This window comes from Cyanistes caeruleus, chromosome 4 (genome assembly GCF_971803275.1).
Source record: "Cyanistes caeruleus chromosome 4, bCyaCae1.hap1.1, whole genome shotgun sequence".
NCBI classification, from domain to species: Eukaryota; Metazoa; Chordata; class Aves; order Passeriformes; family Paridae; genus Cyanistes; species Cyanistes caeruleus.
The window spans coordinates 81,505,960-81,527,005 of NC_141704.1; the positions used below are offsets into that span (position 1 = coordinate 81,505,960).

A 21,046-nucleotide genomic window follows, 5' to 3' on the forward strand; every position below is an offset into this window, starting at 1 on the left:
TTCATCCAGAGAGGTCAGATCTAACATGACCTTTAAATGCCTCTGAGTCAAATTTCAGCCTCAGCCAAACCCTTGACAAGCAGCAGCCACACCTTCCAAGCAAGAGCAGCACCCCAAGAGGAGGTGCCTACACACAGGGTAGGTGAATTCATTCCAGCAGGGAATTCACTCCCCAAATCCAAATCCCCAAATCTCACCCATTTAACCACAAAGCCAGCAAACCATCCCCTGCACATGCACCTTTCCCATGACAAGCTGCCAGGGGGTAGTTACTGAGAGGAGACAATTTTTCAAGAATGAAAGCTCTCTTTGAAGGCAGGCTCCCACTCTTTGCAGTCGCTGCGTGCCTCAGGCTTTGCACACCTGGAGCCAAATCCTGCAAACTCCCTAGAAAGCTCCTCTCAAAGGCAACCAAGGATTGCACTTCCCCTTCTGCCCTGTTACCTTTTTTGGTGCTTTCTCCCACAGCCAGGAGAGTCCAGAGGAGCCCTGCAGATGGACAGTTATGATCTCTTGGCCCTCTCATTCCTAGGCATATATGGTTTCCTGTCCCTCTTTGCTCTCACACTGGGATCAAATGTTCCCAGCTGCACCCTTGGCAGACAGGGGTTGAGAACTCCACTGATCTTTAATACAAAGTAAAACTCAGGCTGCCTGCAAGAATAGGTCTCATGTAAGCAACACTACTGAGAAATCAGAGTGTTTTCCACAGTCCCAGAACATTCAAGTCCCGTTTTCCTGCAGGAAGGAAGTCCTGCGGGCTCTCACTTTTCTACAATGAAAAGATCACCCCCACAGGCAGGGCTGCTCCAGCTGTGCAAAGGGAAGTGTGAAACAAGGAGGACTTCCAGTCAGGCTCCTGATGGAGTCTCCCTGGCATCTTCACAGGACAGAAGCCATGTCCTAGCAGGCAGCCAAGAGAAAAGCCTTGCCTTTGTGTTCTCCCCACCTGGACACCCTAATCCTGGGTGGGATTGAACAGATGCTCTGTGTCACACCTGGCACCATGAATGAGACCAATAAAAACACCTTCCCATCTAAATGCACTTCAGTTTTCCCCCTAATGCCAGCCAGGGGAACTTACACCCTTTCCCCACTTTGCTTTTCACCTATCTTTCAGTGTCATTACTCCCTTGTGCATTGTTGGACAGGAATTAAAAGCACAGGGGAAGTGACCCCTTTCTCAGGCTGCTCCATGTCAGAATATCGCTGTGAGTATGTGAAGAAGCAGTTGTAGAAAATCCCCCATGCTCCTAAAACGTGTTTACATCACTCACTGTCAAAGTGTACTCAGAGTACACAGGACTCCTCTCTCATCAGAGCCTGAATCCATTAATGATGGTGTTGATTTCACCAGGACTAATCCTGTGAATGAAGGCTGTGGAATTTATCCTCTTGTCATTGCAAGTGGCAACAAAGAGGAGTTTTCAGGGAAAACAAATTATTTCGATTGAGCCTCTTGTTTGCAGACAGCTCATCTGGTATTTCTTCCCTGCCATCATGATTTAGGGTCTCCATTAACATCTGCAGGTTTTATTAAGATTGCCTACCAAAGCAGCTTCCCCATAAAAAGGCAGACCTAGAATTTCTTCAAATACATTGAGAAAAGTTCTGCTCTGCTTTACCTTATAGGCTAATTTAATAAAACAAATGGACTAAAAGTTTTGCTCCATTTGTAATTAATGTTAAAAGAGTCTTTTCCATTGATTTTGGTGTGTGTGGCTTTAGGGTTCCCATCCTGTCTAAATGGCAGGAGAAAAAGATGAGACTTGCTGCAGATGAGAATGTACTGCTACATTTAATGAGACAGAGCCCAAGGGTTCTCCAATGGCAAATCATACAAACACAATCATTCACAGTATGGTATCTAAAATAGACAAATTACAATAAATACATGGTTCTAACAAAAAATCCCACTCTGCCTCCTTATTTTCTTTGAGCTGCTGCCAAGGAGGGAATGTGTTATTTTCCCAAATTATTCTCCTGTCTGCCTTTCAGCAGGGGAAGCCTTTCTCAGGCAAAACTGTACAAAAACTGCATACTCTGAAAAAAAAATTCTCCTCGGAAAACAAATATCCCATAAAAAAAAAATAAAATAATTAAAACAGTTGTGTTTTCATTCTTCCCAACAACATTTGACATGTGAGACAAATCTACTCTATCCCTGCAGGTCTGGCAGCTTGGTCAGTGTCTGCAGCTACCAAGAATTCATCTGCAGCTACCAAGAATTCATCTGCAGCTAACTTCCTCCCTCCCTTCATTTTCCCAGCCCTTTCCCTGAGAAGTTTCCCTGCTAGGGCAGAATATCATGCTATCAGCACAATGTAAGTGTCCCAACATGTCAAAGGGCTGGGAAGGAGAGCCTGCTAGCCAGCTCTGACAAACACAGGCTTCCAAGAGCTCCAGTCCCACCCAGGAGCTTTTCCTCATCCCCTCTTTTAACAGGGAATGCAACTCCACAAGAAAAACCCCGGCAGTGCGCGTGTTGGAGGGCCGAAAACAACAACAACAAAAAAGTATACTGATGCCATCTATTGTCAACAATACTTCTGTGAAAGGCTGCCACGAGGGACATCTGCTTCAGCGAGCATCAGATCACTTACATTAACCAGAGCTTTGCTGTGACTGTATCACTTACACCCCAGCACTGCAAGTCCACATATTGAGTTGCAAAATTAAAAGCAATGCAACAGACCTTAAAATTTTTTCTCAGAGCGAATCCTTAAAAAAAAATAAAAATAAAATGAAAATAAAAGGGTGGGTGGGGTGGGAAGAATAAAAAAATAAATAAAGGATAGGTAGGTTGTTGCCTCTCTAAGAAGCCCATCCAAGGATGAAGCGGTGGGACCAGTCCTGCATCCCCCCCTCCACCCGAAGCTCACCAGGAACATCTGGAAAGGGGAAGAGGGGGGCAAGGAGAGAAAGGAGGAGAGCAAAAAGCCTCCGACAGCTCGTTCTGTCCCGCATGCTGCTCCAGGAGCTGCCTCCCGAGCAAACACATCCCTCAAACCCTTCCTTACCTCGGGCTGCGAAGTTCCCAGCTCGGAGGAAGGAAATGAATAAAGCCCGGCTGGAGAAAGGCACGGCAGCAGCCTCTCACACACACACACACACAGACACACACACACAGCTCTATTCAATAAAAGCGCAGCTTTCCCTTGGCCCCTCCCAAAAAGCCAATGCTAAGTGGATACATATCCCCGATGTTTACAATTGGCAGGAATGCATTGTCCTGGCTTTATTCCGATGCGCTCAAGCCAAGGTGGGTCCAGCCTGCCTGCAGAGATGCCTGTCATTCCCCAGGCATGCTCAGGAAGCCACTCATCAGAAAACCAAGAGCTAAAAAAACCTCCGAAAATTCGTGCGAGCTGCCAAAAGTGTCTTGCTACATGCCCTTTTTTGGTTATCCTTAGCGGGGCCTCTGAAAGTAAATCCTCTGTCAGGAACAATCATAAGAAATGTTAATCTTGGAGAAAGAGGCTGTCTTGTTGAGCACAAACGGAGCTTAAAAAAAGGAAATGCGCTGGGTGGAAAGGGATACTGTAAACATATTTACTCTTTGCGCTTTTTTTTTTTTTTTTTTTTAATCAGATAAATAATTGTGCCGCAGCTAAAATTCATTGTATTTTTTTTTTTTTTGTATTTTTTTTTTTTTTTGTATTTTTTTTTTTAACGAGGACCACATGTAAAAGGCAACAGAAACACTCTGCTGTGCAAGCTTGCTTCTGCAGAGAGACACCAGTGGGAAAGGCACATGAAGGATGAGTTGGCAGGCTTCACAGCCTGATTCCATTTCAAACAGTACAATAGAAGTTACAGATAGAATAGCCATGTTCTGAGAAATAACTTTTAAAGAGACTCAAAACTTTGATGATGATCCTTGGCAAGCTGGACTGCCTTGGATAAACTAAACCTGTGGACACACAGGTTTAGTTTATTGTTCTACAACTACTCATCACAACATTAAACCTGGGTGATTTACTATGAGAACAGCCCCACATCTCCTTCATATGACCAATATTAGCACTGTCTTTGAACATCATCAATAAATTAAACTATTTTCTGTCTTCGTGCTTTAGTCATCTCACACTGCTGATAACTTTGCAAATTATGCAGGTATCTTCAAAAATGGACAGACAGATAAAGACTGATGGTGGAAACACACAAAGCACATAAAATAAAGATGGAAATGATTGCCTACAATAGAGATATGGATCAGAGATCCCAACTTCCACATGTACCAGCCACTAAGAAAGGCTGCAGAGCAGCTGACTGCTCTAAGGGAATGAGATTCCAGACCAGGACATGTCCTGCAGATTCATATTTGGCAGTAAAATACACAAAAGCAGCTATGTGTAAGATGACTTTGCAGCTGAATGGGCTGAACTTTTTTAATGTTTTTCTGGGTCCTTTTTTCTGGCCACTGGGCCCCACAGATTTAATCACGTGTAATGCAAGAAGGATCCAGTCCACAGACAGTAAACTAATCCTTATAGCATAAAAAAAAAAAAAATATTCAAAGAGAGCCAAATCTATGCAGATTTACAGCAAGGAATCATAATTATTCTAGTGCCATTTTAAATTTCACTGCTTTATTATATGAAGCAAAAAGTGGTGTTTGTTTTTTGAAGGCACTTTTTTCCTTCATTTTAACAGCCCTTTGGAAAATTCTTCTAATGCCAGACAGCTCCCACGATGTGGCTACAACAGTTTTAAATATTAAAAGTAATACCTACAGCATATATGGAACTTTGTTTTGCAGGATTTATTAGACAAGAGAGAACAAAATTCTTGTTCTCAGTCATTCCATTAGCTACAGAAATTATTAGCCTATGTATCCACGACCAAATAAAAAGAGGTAGTGACGTTATTCAGGAAGGAATTACAAATCTCCACTGGATCTTAGCATCCCCTAGGTTTTTAGGGTGGAAAACATTGAAGAATCCAGGCTAAGAAAAAAGGTAGGAGGGATGAACCACCTAAAGCTGAAAGCAGCTGGGGGTTCTTGTGGTATTTTAGCTTTTTTTCCTTCTTTTCTTACCATGACTTTGATATTCCCTTGCCAAAGCATCTCAAACTCTGTGTTCCAAGTCACCTTTCCATCAAAATTCCACAAAAAAGCCACCCAATTTTGCTTTGGGAAAATTACATCGTGAAAAGTAAAGTTTGTGTCCTTCTTGCTCAGTTGAGTTTCACTGAGAGGAACTTTGGAATTCCACTTGAAGCTTTGAAGCCAAGAAATTGTCAGAGATCCCAGAGTTTTCCTGGGGTTTGCTGCTGGAAAGCTGAGCTTTGAAGAGTGCAGAGTTAAATTGTGCTGGGCTGCCCCTCTGCATCCTTCAACAGGAGCCACCTGTAAATGCCTGTAAATGTTATATTTATGTAAATACGGTTAGAACATGCCTAAACCCACAGTTGTAACAATTTAGGGAACTCCCATGGTAGTCCTTGCCCTCACCACCAGCACTGCCACTCCAGCCACAACCTCACTTTTGCTTTAACAATGACAGACCCTTTGTGCCAGACCTAAAAACATTTCCAGGACTGGAATAACCCAAATCCTGGTTTATGACTGCACATGTAAGACATCAGGAAAAAAAAGAAAATAATACATGCAGAAATAAAATCCCTAAATCAAGCACAATTTTAATATCAGTATCTTATCACAGTGAGGAAAGGCCCTGCAAGTGCTCTTTGCTAAGCTCTAAAGTTTGATAATGCAGGGCAAGGGTGGGACTGCTTGTGATAAGAGTCAAAGCACTTTTATATTTTGGGTTGTTAGTGCATTCTTGGAGACCTCAGCCTGCAGTTTCTCCCTCAGAAGAATCACATTAGGAGAACCTGGAAGTCTCTGTCGAGACTGGGGCTCTGGCAGGTTTAGCAATTATTTTTTCCTGCAAAATTTACAGTCTAATGCTGAGGTAAGTCTGTGCTGTAGAAATACAGTGTAAATCATCCCCCTGGGGAGGGGGCAGCCATGGTTGCTGTGCTCAGACACTCTGAGAATTTGCATTTGGGCACCACAAAGCCCTTGGGGCTCAGCAGACAGTGGTGGCTGGAGGATCCACTTGGGTTATTGCTGCTCCAGCCTCAGAGTGCCTTTGTCCTAAAGCAGCTGTGATGGCAGAGCTGTGATCCCCGCCTGGAAAAAGCCCTTGGGCTATTTATTTTATATTTTGCTTTTCAAAAGGAAGTCATTTCTATTATTGAGCTTCCCAAAATTATCTTTCTTTTTATTTGACGTGGTGCAGGTGCTCACTGCTGAGCAGCACCGTCCCACCACTGTCACTGCAGTGTCCACAGCTGCCACTCCAGAGATGATAGTAAAAGATTTTAAAATCATAGAAAATTCAGGGTGTTAGAAAGAAAGTTAGGCTTGGCAAGCCCTGGGAAAAGTGTTAAAGGTAGGCCCTGGGAAATGTTAGGCCTTGTGCTTGCTAAAATCATGTGAAACTGCACCTGTGTGGTCAGTATATGATAAATGACACAATTGTTAGATGGGATTAGATATCATTATTATTTAAAGAATCATGAGAAGCTGTATTAGGGGTTTGAGGGGGATCATGAAAAATCCATGCTTGGGTAAAATCAATGTATACAATAGAACAATATAAATTTAATAATTAATATGTAAGTTGTATAACAATAGAGTATAAAAACATGTTCAACTCAAAACCAAGTTGGGTCAGATTTGGGTCTGTGTATCCCTGACACCCAGAGCTCTTTAATAAAGCACTTTTATATAATCATTCTGTGATTATGTGTTCCTGAATGCTAACAGAGACACATCCTGCACCATTCCCACATTCCCACAACACAGCAAGAGCATCAAATTCACCACGGGGAAGGCCATTCTTCCCATCTGTACCGAACTGGTTCTTGCCTCTCACCCCCAAATTGTCATTTCTTTGTTGTCTCCACAGCTAACAGTAGGTGAAACTATCCTAATGCTCACAGCAAATAGGGAAATCTTTAGAAAGGAGCTTCTGTCCTGCAATTAGCACAGATATCCCATGGTTAGGTTGGGAGACCAAAGCTGGAGTGACACAGAGAGGCAGGAGCTGAACTCTCACCCCAGCAAATGCTCTCAGAGCCAGCCAGCAGCGCTCTTACCTGACAGGTTTGGGTTCCCTCCACAGCACCCTTCACACCTGTGCAGTGCAACATTTTACTGTGAAAACTCTGCCATCCTCTGAGCACCACAGGGATGGTAAGGAGCCTGAACATTTCCAGTGACAAAATACGTGCCTGGAGGGTCACAGGGCTGGGTAGAGCCTTGCTCCTACCCTGTAAAGCCTCTAGGGAGCTAAAGGAAGGCTATGTCTTGAGAGAGAAATAGGATTCCCTTCCCTGGAAACATTAAACAAACTCTTCCTCTCCTCACTGTGCACTGGCGTATTCAGCCCCAAAAAAAACAGGCACAGCTCCACCATCCTTCAATTTCAGCCCTTCCAGAATGGAAGTGCTGAGTGGAACTTCACCATCAAAGATGAGAGTGACTTTTTTGAGATTACACAGGGTGTCCAGGCTAACCAGAACTTACAGGAGGCCTTGGGAAGGACAAAGGGAAGGGAAGGGGAAGGGGAAGGGGAAGGGGAAGGGGAAGGGGAAGGGAAAGGGAAAGGGAAAGGGAAAGGGAAAGGGAAAGGGAAAGGGAAAGGGAAAGGGAAAGGGAAAGGGAAAGGGAAAGGGAAAGGGAAAGGGAAAGGGAAAGGGAAAGGGAAAGGGAAAGGGAAAGGGAAAGGGAAAGCTCCCCTGGCCCCCAGGGGACACAATTAGCCCAAGAACTGGGTTGGATGAGGAGCACACCCAGGAGCAGCTCAGATGGTTCACCAGCTCACACTTGGGCTCTCCAGCAGACTGTTTTTTTCCTCCTTTGAGGAGCAGCAGGCAGGAAATGTGCCGTGCACCCTGGGCTGGCTCCCACCTCCTCTCTCGCTCCAGGCCAGCGCACAGAGCACGTTTTGGCTCTGCAGATTTTCTCCTGCCTCCTCACAGCATAAAGAGAGCACAGTGTGGGTTTCCCCCAGCCCAGCAGACGCTTTCTGGGTGATGCTATGGCTGTGCCATTTCCACAGCTCATCCAGAATCTGCCTCACGTCACAGAGCGAGGCTCCAGCCCAGGTGCTGTGGCCCTCTGACACCAAGGTGAGTACGCTGAGGTTTGTGAGCGAGCCACCCAGCTGGCAGCTCCGGCTGGGGGACTGCTGCTGAGGGCAGCAGGGAGAAGCCCACACACCATGAGAGGATTTGATCATCCTCATAATTGCCTCCTGGGCACAGACAAGCTGCTTCTATGCTAGACGGGCAGAGGTAGCTTTTTAGGAAAATTTTACACATGCTGCTTCAGGCAATATCTTTTGGCCTGAAACAGCGCAATCCATAGGACTTCAAAGCCACCAGCATGCTCAAAGAGGGTGTAAAAACTACCACAAAAGAGAGCAGAGAAATATGAGCATCTCTTCAAATGTGGGGCAGTGTCAGTCAGCTAAAAACAAAAAAAAAACCCTTAGTGCTGCTCAGACACAATAACAAGGGCTAGAATGTAAGTACTGGGAAGGGTGCACTTCCTAACACAAATTCCAGCCTCAGTCTGCCAAGGACTCATTCATATCCAGTGGAAAAGCCCTGCAAGGAGCTATTCCCATCATGGATTTTTAGCACTAAACCTCTCACTCCAAGTGCCCCAAACCCCCCATATGAATGGCAAGGACTGTGCTCTGTTTTTACCTGAAAAGCATTATGATCCTTCAGAGTGATCAGTGAAGCAATCAGTGAAAAAACAATGGATCCTGTCCAAGGTGTAGGAATCAAAAAAGCATGTCATTTTATTTCCATGAAAAAAAAAACCACCAAGCAAGAAATGCAGAGCAGAACATGGTACCAGTTTTCAGCTTGCCTAAATATATTGGGAAAGAAATGCCCCCAGGATACAGGGAAGAGACTTGCCTAGCGCCCTGAGAGCTGGATTTAGTCAAACATTTCCATGAGCAGCACTTCTTCACCTTAAAGTCATTTAAAAGTTGGCATATAATTATGCCTCTTTTTCATTCATTTTGGTGTGGTGTATCTACCCATTTCTACTAGGTGAGGGATTTTATTTCTCTGAGTTTAGACAATGAAACACGTGCAAAGCACATATTTAAAAGATAAAAAAAAAAGATCAAAAACTGAAAAAAACCATCAAAAAACCCACTGGAAAAAGATATTTTACCCACAACAAGAAAGAATTAATTGTGGACACAGTGACTTTACCTTTCTGAAGGTAAAACAAACATAGTGGCCCATATTCCAAAGAAAACAGAATACCTGCACTTTTCCACTACAAAACCAAGCCTAGCTATTAGTACACAGTGCCCCCCAAAGAACAGAGACAGCGCCTTCACTCACTGGCAGGAAAGTGAAAAGAAGAGCTCTTCCTCATTGCTTCCAAAAGTGGGAATTTCACACACTTTTTCCACAGGTGAACACAGGGTAAGGGAACTCTGCTCTCAGGAATCCCTTTTTTTTTAAAGAACATGCCCACTTCTCACCCAGACTGTGATCAGCAGATGTGTATCATCTTCCAAACACCTCCATTTTCCACTGCCACTCATGAAAAATTACACCCAATGCAAGCAGCGGCGCTCAATAATTTACACACAGTCTCTATTTGCCTTATTTTGAGAAAAATCAGTGTGTTGGCCCCTAACAATTGCACAGTACACACTCCTCCTTGTAAATATGGCTTTAATTCGAGTATTGTTTTCCAGGCAGAAAAGATGGTGCCATCATCTGCTTTTGCAACTGGTTTACAAATAACTCCTAACGAGGAATATATTTCCAGTTTTGGGTGCTGCCCTCAGGAATGAGGTGAAACCAACTTCTGAAACTTTGGAAGGGACAAACGAAAGGATTAGACTCCTGAAAAAGGAATTTTGAGGTAAGGTGTAGGTGAGACATAGCGAATTTCACACCTGTCAGAAGGAGGAGAAAGAAATGCTTAGTGTCCCTGGTAGGACAGGGAGCAGGAAGTGTGACTTGGAGAAGAAGAGTTTAATACAGATATTAAAAAGAATAGTGAAAAACTGCAGCAGACCGATTGGGAAGCATTGTTCATGTCTGAGTTCCAAAGGTCTTTAATTCCACCTTATGCTGAGCAAGAACTGAGTGCGGTGTTGCACAAAGCCAGTCGTTCTGTTTGCCCTGAAGTGTTTTTTCCCTGTTGCTCCCCACTGGGTGTGTGGTGTTGGATGCCTCCCCTCGCCCCAGCCCTTCCATCTCATTGAAATTGTGGTCCTGCTTTCCCCCTCCCTTCCTGCCCCCGCTCCCCCCCAGTTTAAAAATCCTCATCATTTCTCCCTCTGTCTCTTTTTTCCCTGGAATTCATTCCAAGAATAAACTGCACAGCATCCTGGAGAAAAGAAGAGCCTCCTCTGTCTTTTATCTTGTCCTTTTTGCACCTCCTTCTCCCTCCGGGGCTGGACTGGGAGCTGTCTGGGTGATCCCTGGGGCTGGGGATGGAAGTTTGCAGCACAGGGGCTTTCCATGAGGACAGCAGAGCCCAGCAGCAGCTGGAAACCCACAGGTGGATTGTAAAAGATTTGGATTGGCAGTTACCTCGTAGCAGAGTGGCTTTTTGCGCAGACGCACCTATGAGGATGGAATCAGCAGCTTTTCCTAAGCCCAGGAAAGTTGGTTCCAGAATGAAGGGCTTCCTACACAGCCCTGAGCCAGCCCAGGTCCCAGGAAGGGCTGAGTACCCCCAGTTCAGTGGAGTCTTGGACATGACACGGTGCCCCGTTTTATCGGCTCAGGAATTATCTGCTTGATAGAGAATATTTGGATTTCCAAAAAGACTTTACACTGAGCCCCTGATCAAAGACTTTAGGCAAACTAAGAAGCCTCGGTGTAAAAAAGGAGGTCCATGAATAGATGGGTAAATGCTAAAAAGGTAAGAAGCAAAGTGCAGGGAGAAACAACCGGTTCTTTCAGCAGAGAGAGGTCATCTGAGTTCCTCAGAGCCCTGCACTGCAAGAGTTTTATACTTTTAATAAATTACCTGGAGAAGGAGAGGAGCAGTGAAGAAAGAAAATTTGGTGATGATACTAAATTAGCTGGAAATGTGAAGACAGGGCAGAGGATGAAACGTTGTATGAAGACCTTATAAAACAGCGTGACTGGTAATAAAGTGTCTGGTAATTGCATGGGCATAAACACAAAGCACTGAATGGTGACAAAGACACCTAATTTCACATCCAAGGAGAGAATTGTTGTAGTTTGGTAGCAATATTTTGGGATTATGACAGGTAGATCCGTGATTGCTAAAGCAATGATGAAGGGAAAAACAAATCTAGTGCTAAGACCTGTTAGGAGAGGAATTAGAGAACACACCAGCACCACTTGGCATTCAGGAATGGGATGGGCCTAAAAATGCAATACACATTGACATGGAGCACATGGAAGAACCTGGAAAACTTTTATAGCTGGTGACAAGAACGACTAAATGTTTGTTTTCAGGCAATGGCTGAGTAACCTAGGGCTCTCCAATCTGAACAATTACCAGCTGCAGAGAGATTTGTCCGCTCCATGAAAGTCTGGGTGGCACCGAGAAGGCCGTGTATGATTTGCCCGTTTTGTCCGCTCCAAGTGCCGTCTGAGCGAGTGTCCCCCTGACAGGAGCCAGGAGGAGGAAATCAGGGAAGGCCATGAGAATAAGCCAAACATGATGAGGTCAATTTTGCAGTCTCCAGACCTGTGGCTGCAAATCTGGAGCCGCAGATGACACCTGTGCAGCTCCAAGCACTGCAGGAGAGAAGCAAGGGTAGGGGGAAGCAAGGAAACAAACACTTTCTCACTTGAATAATTTCAAAGGATTAGATGAACAAATCCCTTTACTCCCATTGGTTCCTTTTTTTCCTTTTGAAATGTGCATAGTATAGTAAAATTAAAATATTGAACGTGCAGCATGTATAATTTAGTTCAGAGTAATAAGAACTTTTTACTGCATAGACCAAGCCTCCATGCTGTAAATGTTTACATTACATTTCACTCTGTGCTGCAATCTGCTGATACCCCCAGACCATCTCAGTGGTTTCTACTGATGAAGTAGCATGACAGAATTTCTCAGGGGGCAGCTGGGGGTGTGAACTGCAGACAGCTTTGCTGTTTCTCTGTATAAACTACATCCCTGGCATGACACATGATGAGGTAACAAAAGGATACAGAAAACAGCTCATCTGTTTCTCACAGTTCCAGTCCCCAGCTCCTCTGCACTTCTGAATTACTTCACTTCCAAGAGATTTAATCCCTGTGCTTTGCTATGCAAGAGGTGTACCCATAGTTTATGGCACATTTGGGGTTTGCACTTTACATCAAACCTACTTTGGCCTGCCCTTTGGTCAGACAGTAAAATGAAAGTATTAGAATTAAATTCTCTATGTAGGGATCACACTTGAATAAATACTTTAAGACCTTCCAGTTCTCCCATGATCAGTGCTCATCAAATACCCATTAAATATCTGATCTTCTCAATGGGTCCAATCTGTGTTTGTCCCTTCCCTTACCAAAATGACACATGTTCCCCTTCTGTGGCAAGCTCTTAACCCCTGGAGTTTAGTATAACCTTCAGTGTACTGGTATTTGCAGACAGAGTGCAAATATCTTATCTTTTTCCTGTTCTTCGAGACAGGTGAATATCAAAAAATCAAACATTCTCCCGTCCCTCCAAGAACATTTCACAGCAATTGAGCACCAGGTGCCAGCTGTATGAAGCACACTCACATCAATTAACAATGCTGAGGAAATGATTCCATCCCCTTCAGTCCTTTGAATTTATATTTGAAATATAAATTCAAATTTATTTATTTTTTTTTTAAGTGATTTTAACAGCCTTGCTCCAGTTCTGTTTCTGGAGGAATGGGAATGCAATCTCAGTGCTCCCAGCTGGCTGTCTGGAATTCTTCTTTCTTAAGACAGGGAATCTCCTCAGATGCCACTTCCTCATTTATCCTCAGGAAAGGCTGCAGTGCTCCTGCATCTTTTTGCATTGGTGACAATGGATACAAGAAATGCTCCCAGGTACTTTGGATAATCCCTGTGAGGAATCACTGCTTGTCTGCTTTAGCAGTACCAGTGGGAACCTAGCAAAGGTCACAGCTTTCCATGGGTGTTCACTGGCATGGTGGTCCTGATTTGTGAGTTACCACAAAAAATTAATGTGGGTGTGTCTGTGACACCTGTTCAGAGCATCCCTCACAAAACAGATCTCAGAGTTGGCTTGATAAGAGTCTCAGCATACAAAGCTCAAATAAAAGAAGCAGTCTTTGAAGGGTTGAATTTTTTCCCCACTAAACATCGAAAAGACATCTTTAAGAACATTTGGTTGAGGATTCATGACATTTTCCTATAAAGAAAACAACTTCTCCTCCCATGAAACTCTCTAGATTACCATATGCTACCCCTTGTTAAGGTGGCCCCACTAGCACACTCATCTCCCTTCCAGCTCTCAGTCTCACAAGTCATCAGGAGCAATTCCCAGTGCTGCAAGTTTAGATACTGATGATATAAACCAGTCACCAGTGGCTCATGGTTAACATCTTTATTCTTTTCAGCCACAGAGACAACTTTCATAAATAAAAAATAATCAGTGAACTTTTTTTTTTTTTTTAAAGCACAAATATGGAAAGAATTATGCCTGCCTTGACAAAAGTCTTTTCACCACTGCTAAATGTTTTTGGGTAAAGGGAAGGGATGTCCTTGCCAGCATCTACCACATATGATATTGTAACCATCAGGATAAACATACACATGCCTTGAGTCAGAGCTGCTTCTGAGTGTCAGAATGCATGTTGAATTCCTAGCTAATAGCTATTGTTTGGATTCATTAGAAGAAATATCATGAATTTGACTATTTCTAGAGTTTAGCACACTGTGACACCACATAGCAAAGCAAAGAAGAAAAAAAAAAGTCATATTTGATAGGTTTTCTAAGTGTCCTTAGCATTTAAAGAGGCTTTCAACTTATAATGGGTCAGAAACACACTCCTGCATTTAGTTGCCAACTTTGAGTGCTACAAACAAGCCTCAACTGTTCCATATTTGATGTATAAAAAAAAAATGCCACTCAGCTTATTTAATTTGGCTTCTGAGCAGTCAAACACGATTGAATGCTTCCTCAAAATCGCTACGAGTTTTCATAGGCAGATGCATGCAAACCAGATACCAGAGAAACAGCTCGCTTAAATCCCTGCCTGGCCTGACTGGCAACGCTTCCCACTCCTCATTAGCTCATGGATAAATTTCTCCATCCTTCAGGGAGACACCAGCTCCGTTTCTGACAGGCTCTGAGCCCCACCATAAAACCCCCGAGCTGCTGAGTGGGATAGCGGGAATGTATATTCCATATTTCAAATATATATATATACATATATATATATATATATAGCTCCATATTTCAAGCCATTGTCATCCCGCCTCCAGTGTGTGTCAGGAGCTCATAAAACCCGCAGTCAGAGGATTTGCTGGTTCCCCTCAGCCCACATAAGCAGGGATTACTCCTCAGTTTGAGCTGTGCTCAGCAGAGGAATCCCACCGGCGCTCAGCGTCCGTCCAAAGCCACGAGGAGCTGTTGGGAAATCCAAGCCATGCAGGGAAATCCTCTTCTTCCTCCCACAGCTCCGTCCCCACCTGTGCCAGAGGCACCCTGAGAGCCAAACAGAGTTTGCACAATGCTGTGGACAGGCAGAATTCTATTCAAGCCTTTCCCTGGGGTGGTCAGAGTCCCAAATGTCTGTCTGGTGGGAAATTCCAGCATTCTGAACTCTCCTCGAGTTCATTTTTAGCTGGAATGGGGGAAAAAAAAAAATTAAATCCAGTCAAGTTTCATGTACACCTCCTCTTGCCAATGTCAAGTGACATCCTTTCTAATTCTCCACTGAACTTTATAATAAAGTGTCAGAAATAGAAATGACACTTATTTCTATTTCTCCAATAATGTGCAGCAACTGCTCTCAGAAGCCACCCCTTCAATAACATTTAACAAAAAAAAAACCCAAAAAATAACTCTTCTGAAATGCAGTCCAGTGATATTCAGCAAATCTGTAAATGAAGACTCCAACAGAACAAATTTCAACTCCTGAAATTATATTGTTCATTCATTGTTTTCTATTATGGTCTCTTGGCAGCTGTTAAAGATGTGTGAAGAAGCACAGAGAAATATCCAGAAAAATATTTAGATTAAGCTTTTTGACACAGTGACCAATTTCCCTGTTGCATTTTCATCTTATCTTCTAGATTAGTTATGATTGATTAGGAAATTCCTACAGTACAAGTTCTGTCTTATGAACTTTAACTTCATATGCTCAAAGGGATTAGTAAAAGGCATTTTGATTCATTTTCTCCAAGGGGAAGGGTATTTTCTATAAACACCATCCAAATTTAATCAGGAATAAAAATATATTGGTGGTTACATACTGCAGAAGTATGGGAAATTGGACCACTTCTTGTTTCAGGCCCAGGCCACCCAAGATTTGAGAGGATTTGGCAGCTTTCAGCAAGTATCACATGAGAGACAAACAAAACAACAACATTCAGATGGCTGTGCTTCCCTCAGCTTCAAGGCAATGCCACCACAGAGGTCTTGACTCACCCAGAAGCATTTCCATTTTGAAAAGGTCAGATATTTTTTAATGCTTTTACCAAAAAAATCATGCTTTCCTTCCATTTCCTGTAAGCAAACTGATGTTGATGCTGTGGAAATTCTCAAAACCCACCCCCCAAAACAAACCCAGCCTTACAAGATCTCTCTCCAGACTTTGCCTGTTTTTCTCTGAGATATAAATATCAGTTGAAGGAGTGCACAAATACAAAAAGTAAATGGTTTGCTCCACTAACCCAAGTATTAGGTAGTTCAGCCATCAAGCCACTTTAAAATTTTCCTGTATCTTTTGTTTTACTCTCCTGCAATGCTGAAGTTTCTGTTATTTTAGGGCTGCTCATTTTAGCTATATTTTTTGTGCTCCCATGGATCACACCTGTTTAATGTTGGATATTTATTCCCACCACACTCAGATCACAAGCTCAGATATCCAAACAGGATCTTCAGGGCTCCCACCAACAAGGAAGGACAACTCTGAATATTTTTTAGCTTAACTGGCAATTAAAGGTATTAAATTTATATATATATATATATAATACAATCAGGAGCTCATGGGTAGGAAAAGACATTTACAAAACCTTAACACCTACTAAGTCTGCAGGAGAAATCTCCTGGGCTGTTGATATTAAATGTCCTCCTGTCCATCACACTGCTTCCACCACGTGAGCAGGAATTCCTCCAGGGCACAGGAATTCCTGCACTCCCCAGGATTTTGTGGAAAGGTGCAGATGGTCCAGGTATCAAAGACTTTAGAGAGCAACAGCAGTTGTCAAAAGCTCAAAAAATCTAAAAAAAAAAATTTTAAAAATTTTAAAAAAGCCCAAAGAATCTGCTGGTCTGCAGCCTTCAACTCAACACTGGCAAAACTCCAGGGAAGAGGAGCAGGCTGAGCATGATCAACCCTCAGAAGAGATGAGGAGAAAAGGCCTTAGAGCTGTTAATAGAGAAACCACCACCAGAAGCCAGGATAAAGAAGGAAGAGAAAGGAGGTGGATGCACTCGAGCCTGTCAAGTGGCAGGAGGAAAATGAACCCAGGCCTGCGAAGCAGTATTTGCTTTTTCCTGGAGCTGTGCATCTGTCATGAGCTGTGCCCATGAGGTTTGAAAGTGCCTTTGTAAAATTGCCATGTTTCTTGCTTTCATCACACAGGCCCAACAGGACAAAACAGCAGCCCAGAGAACAAATCTGGAGATAGCACAAAGAAAAGAAATGAGTGTGTACAAAACAGGAGGGAACTCCTTGTCACAGCCACAGCTCCCCCAAAAGGCACTGGAGACACACCCTGAACCCCAGAAATTTGCTGAAAGGCCACACATGACCCAAGAAATTGGAACATCACCCAGAAATGAGTAGTTCAAAGGTCAGTGGGCTACTGAAGCTCAAGGTGGCAGCTGGATGTGTAGGACTGTAGGTCCATTAATGACAATTAATTAGCTGTAAAGGGTGGTGCTGGCAGCATCTCTGATGGGTACAAGGCAGTGTTTACAGACATAGCCTTAAGGCCTCATACACAACGAGAATAAATCACTCAAGTCAGGCAATTTCCAAGCCCTTCCTTTTTTTTTATAGCCAAGCTTTAATTGATAATATTTTTATCAATTTATTATAAATATATTTATATAAATAATACTTTAATTAATAATTCAATTAATTATAATTATTATTTATTATTTGTTATAAATTTATTATAAATTTATTACATTTATATATTTATAGAATATAAAAAAGAAATAAAAGAATAAATATAGAAATAAATATAGAAATAAATATTAAAATAAATATTAAAATAAATATATATAAAATTATTGTAAAGTAATAATTAATAATTTAATTAATAAAATGACATAGATAAATATTTTTTATTTATTAAAAAGTGTATAAAAAACCACAGAACTTTATTCCTGCTGTCATCAGCACTCAACCACTTTATCTCCTTTTCCACAGAGACCTCTGCAGCCCAAATCTCAGCCCAGGCTGAGGATATTCTGTGTACAGCCAGAGACACACAGAAAGCGCCATGCCTCGGATCCCTGAGGTCCTTAACGAGGTGTCAGGCACTCCAGACCTCACACCTCACCAAAGATTTTGCTCCAAAACCAAGCCCACCCAGCCAATATTTCCTGGAGAACAGCAGCAGATCCCACAAGCCAGCAGGCTTTGCTCAGATGAGCAAAGAGAGAACTCTGGAGAGTGGGGGTCACTCCCCTAGAAAGGATTTTGTGCTGCCCAGACACACAAACACCGAGTTCATCTTCCACAGGGGGTGTTGAAAGCAAGGGGTGAATGCCTGATTGTACAATAAATTTCAGTGGGAATGAGCACAAAGGGGAAATTCTTGGGTGAATTATCACTTCATTCATTGAAGCTTACGTTTTTATTTCCATTTAATGTCGTTGGGTTTCCTCTGTCCTGCAGCAGAAATAAACCACTAACCCTGACCCAGAGCCTACACCAGTCCCTGCCCTAATTAGTCAGGAGAAATTTGGGAAGGAAAAATGAAGGAAGGGAGCAAAAACTTGGATGGGTCTCTCCCACACCCCTGTACCTTGCCAGTGCTGCTTGTCTCCTCCAAACAGCACTTTATTTTTTGCCAAAATGGAAACATTCCAACATTTTTGGTGCAAAATGCTTTTGTTCTGCTGGATCCCAGCACATAACCAGAGGGAGGCACCAGGGTCAGAGTTATTTTGCATTTAGACTGTCTAGTGTAACACAATTTTTAAACAATGACTGTTTTCTTCCTCCACAGACACACCTATGCTGTGCATTAGACACATGTTGTGAGCTGTTTATGCTGGTCACATCCTCTGTGTAAAACTTTTATGGCTTTTTTAGCTTTTTATGATGTATTTGGCTATTGTAGTGCTCGAGTGTGGCTGGCCCACCTTAGGCAGAGTAAATCAAGTGGGACAGTAGTGAGTGATGAAGGATTTTAAAACTCTGAGTATCTGAACTCTCCTTGTTGTTTTAAGATACTTTTCTGAACATGTCAAATATTCCAAAGTAAATGGAAAGCTAGATTTTTATCTTCCCCTACCCCTGTGCTTGGAGTCCTCCGAGGATATTTTCAGATAGAACTCCCTCCTTATAAAATGTTATGAAATACTCACACAAACATAAGCACTGCTGAGAGCACTAATTCAAATTCTCTACTCACAGTATCCTCCTCCTATTAAACCAACAGCAAATCCACAACCTGAAGGTGATGTATTTTAAAACTCACCTTGATGAGCAGCTGTGATTTATAGGACTTTTCAGGGGGCCTTCAATCAAGACAGCAAGACTGAAACCTCATTTAGCTCCTGTGGAAAGCTACACCATGTTCTCTTAAGCAGATACACAAGGTTTTTGTGCAGCTTCCACTGTGAAGTGGCTGGAGAGAAAAACCATTTTCACCCCCAAACTCATATTTATTAGACAGGAAACTGGGAAAACTTGTACTTGAAACAGATTGTCAGTGATATACCAATTTGTTGTGCTAATCTGCTCCTTTTTTAACTAGAAGTTGTGTTAAAAAAAAATAAATAATAAAATCAAGAAGCAAGCTGACAGCTGGGCTTGGAGACATCCTGCAAATTTTGTACTCCTTCCTAAATTCTCCTGTGCCCCTCAAACAAGGAAGGGTCACTGTGGTTCTGCACAAGTCACTGGGCTCAGATGCAGCAAGAGAAAGCCAGACTTACCTGGTGCAGTGGTAGAAATCAACTGGGAAAGTTGGGATATTAAACAAGATCTATTCTCCTCAACTCCTCAAATGTGAAGATTGTGGCAAAATTGGGTCATTGTTTTCTCAATCCTCTCCTTCCCAGCTTGTAGGCACAGGGGATTTTGCACATCCAGTTTCTACAAATAATCTTCTGCTTGTTGTTGTAACCCTTTGTGTGTGCCTGAATTCTTTCCTTCGCTCCTGCTAACCCAACTCTGCCAGATGTTTGGGAGTTTTTGCATTCTGGCAAGAAGGATTGATGCAAATCCAATCCTGGGGGGTTTCCCCCCTCTTCTTTCTCATGTCAAACCAGTTGTTGGGTCTTAATCTCTTTGGCTTCCATTTTGATTTCACAATTCTGGGTAGTATTTCACCATGGAAATAATTGCTTAAAAGGTTTAAGTCCTTTGCCCCTCACAAAATAACGAGCCTTCTTTATTTCCTAATTAGAAGAGTAATGGGACCTTTATGAGTCTTCAAGCTAGGTCTAAAAATTCCCAGAAGGAGCTGGGCTGGAAAAATGGCCAGTGTGGCATTTTGTAGAGAAATTATGTCATCTTCTGTGGTGGAGAGGGGAAGGAAAGGGAGAGAGAGAGAGGAGAGGGAAAAGGAGAGAGAGGGAGAGAAGAGGAAAAGAAAAAAGGAAAAAAGGAAAAGAAAAAGAAAAGAAAAAGGAAAAGAAAGAAGAAAAGAAAAAGGAAGAGAAAAAAGAAAATGAAAAGGAAAAGAAAAAAGAAAAGGAAAAGAAAAAGAAAAAAGGAAAAGAAAAAATAAAAGGAAAAGAAAAAATAAAAGAAAAAGAAAATAAAAAGGAAAAGGAAAAGGAAAAGAATAAAAAAAAGGAAAAGAAAAAAGGAAAAGGAAAAGAAAAAAAGAAAAAAAGAAAAAAAAAGGAAAAAAGAGAATAAAAAGGAGAATAAAAAAGAAAAAGGGAAAAAAAGTAAGACAATAAAAAGGAAAATAAAATAGAAAAGGAAAAGAAAAAGAAAAATAACATCTGAGAGCCTGATCAGGTTCTCTGGCAAATAAAACAGCCACTCCACTCTACTCCAGGACCTCTTTTCCCTCAACAGCTGCTCCTGCACTGCTTTCTCCAGAGGCAGATGTTCCAGTGGTGAAGGGAGAAAGGATCAGGGCATCCCTAAGCCCTGTTTAGTTGGTCAGGATCCACAGTCAAAAGCTGGAGAGGTTGAAACTGCTAGGCCAGAAAAATTGGCTACAAAGTCTCCCTCACTCTTTCATCTTTCTGGAGGTAAAAAAAAAAAGGTGAGACCATCCTTTGGGAGTAATTCCTGATTTGGCAAAGTCAGGGAATCTGAGCTGACATTTTATGTACTGGTTCAGAGAAAAAAAGCAAATATTAATTTTCAGAATGTGAGTGTGAATTATTCTCCCACCATTAAATTTGAAAGATCCTACTTGAAAGCATGTGCATTTATAATTTTTTTTAAAAAAAAATCTCTAACACACAACCATAAACTAGCTTATAAATTCTACTTCAAGTATGAAATTTAATGCAAAAATAACCTTGGTGGCAGATGCTGCTTATACAAATTAGGTGGGAAGGCAGGAGAGAAACCAGCCATGGCTTTGCACTTTCACATACCAGTGGCAGCTTCTCCTCTAGCTCATCTTGCATAACATTTTCCATTACAGGACACCCCCTTTGCAGTAGCTCATAACTTTGCTCAGGGCTAAGTGT

General features: G+C 42.4%; 1 protein-coding gene across 16 annotated transcripts in view; it reads right to left on the bottom strand.

Annotated features, from left to right (window-relative positions):
* CALD1 (caldesmon 1) overlaps positions 1–21,046 on the bottom strand; it is a 223,514-nt gene that overhangs the window by 166,728 nt on the left and 35,740 nt on the right. For 6 of the 16 annotated variants that reach the window (XR_015285938.1, XM_086886016.1, XM_086886013.1 and 3 more), the window contains exon 1: positions 3,021–3,350. The exons of 5 other annotated variants lie outside the window; for them this stretch is intronic. The gene's annotated coding sequence lies outside the window, so the exon portion shown is untranslated. Of the gene's footprint in view, positions 1–444; positions 512–3,020; positions 3,351–21,046 lie in introns of those variants that run through there. 5 more of the 16 variants (XM_086886029.1, XM_086886023.1, XM_086886028.1 and 2 more) reach the window with 3 other exon arrangements.